This window comes from Chiroxiphia lanceolata, chromosome 23 (assembly GCF_009829145.1).
Source record: "Chiroxiphia lanceolata isolate bChiLan1 chromosome 23, bChiLan1.pri, whole genome shotgun sequence".
Classification (NCBI taxonomy): domain Eukaryota; kingdom Metazoa; phylum Chordata; class Aves; order Passeriformes; family Pipridae; genus Chiroxiphia; species Chiroxiphia lanceolata.
Genome location: NC_045659.1, coordinates 7,385,082 through 7,392,838, shown reverse-complemented (window position 1 = coordinate 7,392,838; position 7,757 = coordinate 7,385,082). Strand labels below are relative to the sequence as shown.

Below are 7,757 nucleotides of genomic sequence, written 5' to 3'. Positions count from 1 at the left end.
GCAGTAGCAAGATGCCATACTGGGCACCCCATAAATGTCCTGGTAGCTGGTATGAAATGTGTAACAGGGTTTAATTAAAGGCTAGGTGAGGTCTGAAAACCCATTGGCTGGTTCACCAGTCTTTACCTTCTTTGGGAGGATAACGCCTTGCTGTGTGGCAGTGCTTTTCTATGAAAGGGACATGTTTAATTAAGACCATTTGTCTGTAATACTTTTTATATTGAAGGGTCCTCTTTCTTGCTAAAAATAGATCATCCTAAGTGTTTTAAAAAACATGGTTAGTTTTGATTAAAGCAACCTACTTCCAGCAGGTTTTCACTTAAAGCAGCTTGACTCCTGTAGCGTGCTTCTTGTACTTTTTCAACCAAGTAGATCGTGTTTTGCATCCTTTAGTTCAGCTTTTGTAGCATTTTAATTAAGCCAGATCACCTAAGGCACCTCAACTTTTGCTCTGTATCTTTTTGGGCAGGGGCAGCTCAAAACCATGCCCGTGGTTTTGAGAGGGAGTTGGAGCTGTGTATGCATTTTAGGGGCCTCCTGTCCCACGTCACCCCCACACCCTCCCGCTGCCTGAACACTGCCCTCAGGCGGCTGCTGGAAGTGGGGCTACCCTACTCCTCCCTCTTCTGTGGTGTCACCTGAGTCACCCTCACGGAGGGACTCTCACACCCACCACGATGCAAAGGGGCTCAGACTCAGCAGGGATGTCCCTGCTGAGAGGGTTCCTTCCTGCTGCCCCCAAGCAGGGAACACTCTGGTGTCCCAGCAGCAGTTCCTGCTCCCCTGCAAGCCCTGGGTCTCTGTAGTAGCAGGGAAAGGGAAAGGGAAAGGGAAAGGGAAAGAGGGAACAGAAATTCAGGGTCCTGGAGGTGCTACCCTGGCTTGGTAGCTGTTCTTTCACAACTTTCTAGAAGTGGGTCAAAGGCTTGACAGCTTCCTCTGTATCATGCATACAGCCTGGATTTCTTTGAAAAATACTTCCTCCAAATGGAACACAACAGTACCTTTAGGACATCTATCTCCCAAATGGATAACTCAGAACATTAAGAATAAAAAATTACACCCTCCCCCAGTAGTCAAGATAAGCTTGTACTTATTTCCTAAAGGCATCCCTGTGTGGTGTCTCCCCATTTTCTATCTGGTAAGAGTTTGGAGGGGGTGCTTTGTCAAGGGAAGCCCTGGAGGCCCATTGCACACGGGTGGGGCTGCAGTGTGGGGGGGTGGGGCTTTGGTTCTTTGGTTGCCAGGGGCCACTCCTGGGCAGAGAGGATCATTCAGGAGCTCACAAAGGAGGTGTTCCCATGGGGAACTATGGAGGGTCCCAGCAGCAAATGCCCCAGCGAGACCTGTGCTGTGGAGGAGTGTGCAGGGGGAGGAGGCTGGGTCAACCCAGGGCCAGGGTAGAAAGGCTGCCCCAGGGAGGGGGTTCTGACCCTGCAGGGCCAGTCCCAGCTGCCTGGGCTCCTGTCTTTGCAGGACCACATCCCTGAGGCTCCCGTCCCCACTGCCCCAAAGCAGTGTCAGCAACCTGTGCGCCAGCCCCAGGCAAGACCCTGTGTGTGTGTGCCCTGCAGGTCTTGGCTTTGGCAGGAGTCCTTCTGGGAGTTGTGCAAGGGGTGGTGAGTGCAGGGGGAGTGAATGGGTTCCTGGTGGTTTGAAGGGGAGGGGAGCTTTGGCCACATGGTTTTTCTCCCTAGAGTGCCAAACAGCATCTCTGAATTCTTCCTACGTCACTTGACCTTGCTTCCACTGGGCACACACCTTCCTTTTTTGCCTTATCTCCAAGACAAGATCCCTGCTCAGCCAAACCGCCTTCTGTCTCACCTGCTTGACTTCCCACTTTTGGGAATTGCTGCTCCTGTGCCCTTAGGAGGTGATGTTTGAGAAGGGACCAGCAGTGATGGCCCCCGGCACCTGCAAAAGTATTTTCCCAGGGGACCTTCCTTCCTAATTCCCTGAGCAGCCTAAAGTCTGCTCTCCTCATGGCCAGAGCTGAGGTTTTGCTGGCACTTTTTCTCCTGTTAACAGAGATTTTTAACTTGATCACTTTGAGGTCACTGTGGCCAAGATGACCCCAGTCTCCACATTGCTCACAAGATCCTCTCTGTGGACAAGCAGCAGATCAAGGAAGGCATCTTTCCAAGTCAGCTCCTCTAGGACCTGTTCCATAACGTTGTCATCCAGGTTTTTTAAAGAATCTTCTGGCCTGGGTTGTATCATTTGTGTGATGCTCCCAATTAATTTCTGGCAAGTTGAAGACAAGGGCAGTTGACTTGGAAGTGTCCTTTAGCTCCTCAAAGAATAATCCATTGGTGTCATTGTCCTGGTTGAGAGGTCTAGAGGAGACTCCCATGGTGATATTGGCATTATTTGTTTGCCCCAAGGCCCCCCCACTACCCCCCAAAAAATGGGACTGGGAAGAACTTGGAAGCTTTACTGGGGCCACTGGGAGCAGCTGGGCAGGGGCAGAGAGACGACGGGGAAGGGCGGGGGCACATGATGCCCCCCAAAATCATCAGGGGGACAGGGGGTGTCCAGTCTGGGCCTGAGGCCATGGGGAGGGACTGTGACCACCGCTGGCTCAGGATCTCTGGGCAGAGAGAAAAGGGGGTGACACCAGGGTTGGGGAGTCCCCTGGGGGGGCACACACACTCCAGGGAGAGGAGGACATGACCCCTGGGGACCCTCCTCACCTTCTGGTGCACGTAGAAGCTGAGCCCCAGTGCCAGGAAGACGAAGCCCAACACAAAGCCCCCGACCCCCGCCAGCATCTTGCTGTGGGTGGTGTCCAGCAGCATCTCTGGGGGCCCGGGGGGGTCAGGAGCCCCCAAAACATCTCACAGAACCTCCCCCCCAATCTCCTAAATTTCATCCTAGTCGCCCCCAGCCCATCCAGGACTCCTGAAACCTCTTTCAAGTCCCTAACCAGCTCCCCTAGGAATCTCCAAATCCCCTCCTAACCCCTCCAGCACCATCCAAACACACTCTCTGTTGTTCCTGGTCCCCTGAGGAGTCCCCAAACCCTTCCCCAGTCCCTTCTCGGACTGCCCAGGAGCCCCAAAACCCCTTTCTCATCCTCCCCATTTGCTCAAATCACACCCCTAGTCCCCCTCCTGGCTCCCCTCAACTCCCTCCCAGGTACTTCCAAGACTCACAAACTCTCAGTTGCCTCCAGGACCCCCCAAAGTCTATACCAGTTGCCCCAAACCTCCCCCAACCCCCAGGACCCCCATCTGCGGTTCAGCTTTGGGGTCCTGCAAGATCAAACATCCCCAACCGCCTCCCAGGAAAAAAACAAACAGACACCCCCAAGATATTTGGGGCGAGCTCCCCTTCCCCGGTCACCTACGTGATGCGGGGTGGGGGGTGGGTGATGCTCCTCCCCTTCCTCCTCTTCCTCTTCCTCCGACTCCTCCTTTTGTTCGTTCTGCACGGGGGAGGCGCTCTCGGGTGAGCGGCGGGGGGACACGATGGGAAAGAAGGGAGAGGGGGAAAAGAGCGGGTGAGACCCCCAAACTGAGCAAGAAAGGGGGTGAGTCACCCCAAAGGGAACTGGGGGGAGCCAGGGTTCAGGGAAACGATGGGAAAGGGGTGGGAGAGGGGAGATAAGGGGAGGTGGGACAGCGGGAAAGGGGTTCCATTGGGGGCCCTTCGTGTCCCCATCCCTTGGGCCCTGGAGAGGGGGAGCCTGAAGAGAGGGGACCCCCGAGACCCCTGTCCCGAGCGAGCAGTCGGGACCATGCTGCTCGTTCTGAATTCCGGTCAGGCTGAACAAAGACCTGCTCCCGTGTCAGGAGCTCTTGTGTTTTCTTGTCCCCAACACTTCCAGGAGCTCCCCCCACATTCCCAAAATCCTGCCAGGTGCTGACTCACAAGGCCCAGCACAGCCCCCCAATCCCCCCAGTGCCCCCCAAAGCTCGTTGCGGGGGTGGGATAGAACAGGAGAGGCGGGTTGGGCCCGGGTACAGACTGGGAAGGGAACAAAGAATGGCCCCAGGGCTTGGATCCCGCATTGGTGCTGCCACGGGTCTAGGCCGGAGTTGGGAAACAGGGACGGGAAAGAGAGAAGAGAAAGAGGGAAGAAAGAGGCAGAGGAAAGAGAGAGAACAACGACAACGAGGGGACCCAATCCACTCCCTTTTCTCTTTAAACAGACTTCTGGGGTGTTTTGTTCCCTTGGGCACATCCGGCCCTTCCCCAGGGAGTGAGTCGGGTGGGTTGAACCCGAGTCTCAAGGCGGAGCAGGGAGTTCATAAAACCAGAGAATGGGCTGAGTTGGGAGGGTCAGGATCATCGAGTGCAACTCCTGGCCCTGCACAGGACACCCCAAGAATCCCACCCTGTGCCTGAGAGCATTGTCCAAATGCTTCTTGAGCTCAGACAGGCCTGGTGCTGTGACCACTTCCCTAGGAAGCCTATTCCAGTCCTCAGTCACCCTCTGGGGGAAAAAACCTTTTCCTAACATCCCACCTAAACCTCCCTGACTTAGTTCCAGCTGTAGAGTCCTGTCACTAGTCACAAGAGTGAAGAGATCAGTACCTGCCGCTCCACTGCCCCTCAGGAGGATGTTGAAGACCCCACTGAGATCTGACCTCAGTCTCCTTTTCTCCAGGCTGAACAAACCAAGTGCCCTCAGCCGCTCCCCATAAGGCCTTCCCCCCAGATCCTTCCCCATCCTCATGGCCTCCTTTGGACGCTCTGTTATGGCTTCATGTCTTTTTTATATTGTGGTGCCCCAAAGTGCCCCAGAACTTGAGGTGAGGTTGCCCCAGTGCAGAGCAGGACAATTCCCTCCCTGGCCCGGTTGGTAATGCTGGACCTGATGCCCCTCAGGACAGGGTTGGCCCTCCTGGCTGCCAGGGCACTGCTGACTCATGGTCAACTGGCCACGCACCAGGACCCCTAGGGCCCTTTCCTGCAGCTGTTCTCCAACCTATTGCTCTCTTGTTCCCAGTCTATACACACAGTCAGGGTTGCCTGGAGGAGGAGGAGGAGCAGGTGGAGGAAGAATGCAACAGGAGGAGGAGTAGTGAGAGGAAGAGCAGGGATAGCAGAGGAAAAGGAACAGGAAGAGCAGGAAGGTCGCTGTTCTGCTGTTGACTGTATCCGCAGCTCCCCCACCCCCGGGAGCATCGCCCCTCCCTCCTGCATCCCGAAGGTGACTGGGGAGGGGGAGTTCACCCCAAACGTCTTGGGGGATTTCTGGGGGTTTTTCGGGGGAGACGTCTTTGAAGACTCCAAAATGAGCCCTGGGGGGGGATATTGAGGTTCCCGTTAGGTGTTTTTTGAGGGTCCCCAAAACACTGCCAGGAGAGTCCCGGCAGTTGGGTGGGAGGATGAGTGTGTCCCCCCACAGTGGGGGTTGATGTTCCTGGGTCAGGTCCTTCATTGCCAGCCTGGAGCACAGAGAGGCGGGACCCCGGGACCCTGAAACGGGGGCCCTGGAGAGGGGACCCTCAGGACCCCCAGCAGTCTGGAGAGGGGCCACTGCAGAAAGGGGAGACCCCTGGGACACCAAAGTAGGGATCCCAGAGAGGGGAGATCCCTAGGATTCCCAGGATCCCCAGCAGCATGAAGAAGGAAGGACCCCAGAGAGGGGGAACCCCTGGGACTCCTTGCACCCCGTAGCAGAGAATGAGGGGAGAAGGTACCCCTGGGAGCCCCAAAACCCCCAGCATCCATAAATGGGGGGACCTCAGAGAAGGACTGCCCCCAGAATCCCAAAGGCAGCAGACTAGAGAGGAGGGACCCCTGTGTTTCACAGCACCCCTTACAGCTTGGAGACGGGGAAATCCCAGAACCCCAAAGTGGAGAGACCAGAGAGAGGGAACTCCTTGGGAGGGTTTTATTTCGCTGAATCTTGAAATTTTGGATTTTTTTGGGGGTGAATCTTGGTGTTTTGGAGGTTTTTTGGGCTAAATCTTGGTATTTGGGGATTTTTTTTTTGATGACTCTTCATATCTTGAGATTTTTTGATGAGTATTGATGATTTGGAGGGGATTTTAGCTGAATCATAACCTTTCGGGATTTTTGGGGCTGTGTCGGTGTTTTGGGGATATTTGTTGGGCTGAATCTTGGTGTTTTGTAGGTTTTTGTGGACACAAGATACCTGGTGACTTCTAGAGATGGACTTGGGCAGGAGGAACCTCCAACTCACACCTTGTTTTTTCCCTCAAAATAGGATTTCTCCTTCCCAAAGCTTGACCAAATAGAGGAGGAGGCTGCGAGGAAGAGGAAGATCCCACAGGACCCCCAGGCAGGTGAAGAGGAAGTCAGTACCCCTTTGCCCCTCTTTTGTCCTGTATCTCCCAGCTGAGCATGGTCCCCGGCTGCAGGACAACCCCGTTGCTGCTGCCGTCCTGCCGGGGATGGATCTGGGGGGATCTCATTGCCCTTCTCTCTGGCACAGAGTCAAATCCCCTCCCTGTCCTTCTTCCTTCCTATCCTTCCTTCCGTGCTCTCCTTTTTCCTTTTCTTTCCTTCTTCCTTTTCCTTCCTTCTCCTTTTTCCTCCCCCTCCTTCTTCCTTCTGCTTTTTCCTTGCTCTCCTTTTTCCTTCTCCTTCTTCTCCTTCCTTCTCCTTCCTTTCTCTCCTTACTCCATTTTTTCCTGTTCCTTCCTCTCCTTCTTCCTTTTGATTGTTTCTTCTTCTCCTTGCACCTTCTTCTCCTTCCTTCTCCTTTTTCATTCCTCCTCTTCTTCCTTCTTTTTCCTTTCTCACCTTCTTCCTCTTCTTTTTCCTCTCCTTGCTCCTTCCTCTCCTTGCTTCCTCCTCAACTTGTTCCTTCCTCTCCCTCATTCCTTCTTCTTGTTCCCTTTTCTCCCTCTTCCTTCTCCTTGTTTGTTCCTCTCCTCTGTTCCTCCCTCTCCTTGTCCTTCCTCCCCCAGACAACAACTTGAGGACAGAGACCATGGAGGACAAATCCCCCTGGCAGAACCTCATGGAAGAGGCTGTTTTCAACAGCTCCACTGTGCAGGAAGGCAACGGGGAGGAAAAGCCACAAAGATTCCCCATGGGAAAGGGCTCCAAACCCACTCCATGTTGCTTCGAGGAGGAAAGACCCCCCGGTGTGCTGGGAAGGTGGTTAGAGCTTCAGCCAGAGCTCTGACCTCGTGGTCCATGAGCAGCTTCACAGCAGAAAGAAGCCCTTCATGTGCTTGGAATGTGGGAAGAGCTTCAGCTGGAGGTCCCACCTGATCTGCCACCAGAAGATCCACACCGGGGAACGGCCCTACACATGTGGGGAATATGAGAAGAGCTCCAGCCAGAGCTCTGACCTGGTGGTCCACCATCATCTTCACACTGGGGAATGACCCTACAAGTACTTGGAATGTGGAAAGAGTTTCAGCAAGAACTCCAGCCTCACGTAACACCAGCACTTCCACAGTGGGGAATGACCCTACAAGTGCACACAGGGGAATGGCCCTACAAGTGCCTGGAATGTGGGAAGAGCTTCAACCGCAGCTTCAACCTTGTCATCCACTGGCATGTCCACACCGGGAAACGGCCCTACAAATGTCCTGAGTGTGAGAAGAAGTTTCAGACCAGCTCTGATCTCCTTCTGCATCAACGAATGCACACAGAGGAGAGACCCTTCCGCTGCACCGACTGTGGGAAGGGCTTTGTCCGCAGCTCTGACCTCATTAAGCACTGGCACATCCACACCGGGGAGAGGCCCTGCAGGTTCTTGAAGAGTTTCAACCAGAGCTCTGCCTTGACCTCACACCAAAGGACCCACTAGTAAGGAAGCCATCCGA

General features: G+C 54.5%; 1 long non-coding RNA gene across 2 annotated transcripts; it reads left to right on the top strand.

Moving 5' to 3' along the window:
• The first annotated feature begins 3,419 nt into the window (after positions 1-3,419).
• Positions 3,420-7,403, top strand: LOC116797835. 2 transcript variants are annotated; one of them, XR_004360760.1, is made up of 3 exons: positions 3,420-3,450; positions 6,182-6,260; positions 6,888-7,403. It is a non-coding gene; the product is annotated as an uncharacterized LOC116797835 (long non-coding RNA). The 2 variants fall into 2 exon arrangements; XR_004360761.1 differs by having other exon boundaries at positions 3,421-3,502.
• The last annotated feature ends 354 nt before the right edge of the window (positions 7,404-7,757 follow it).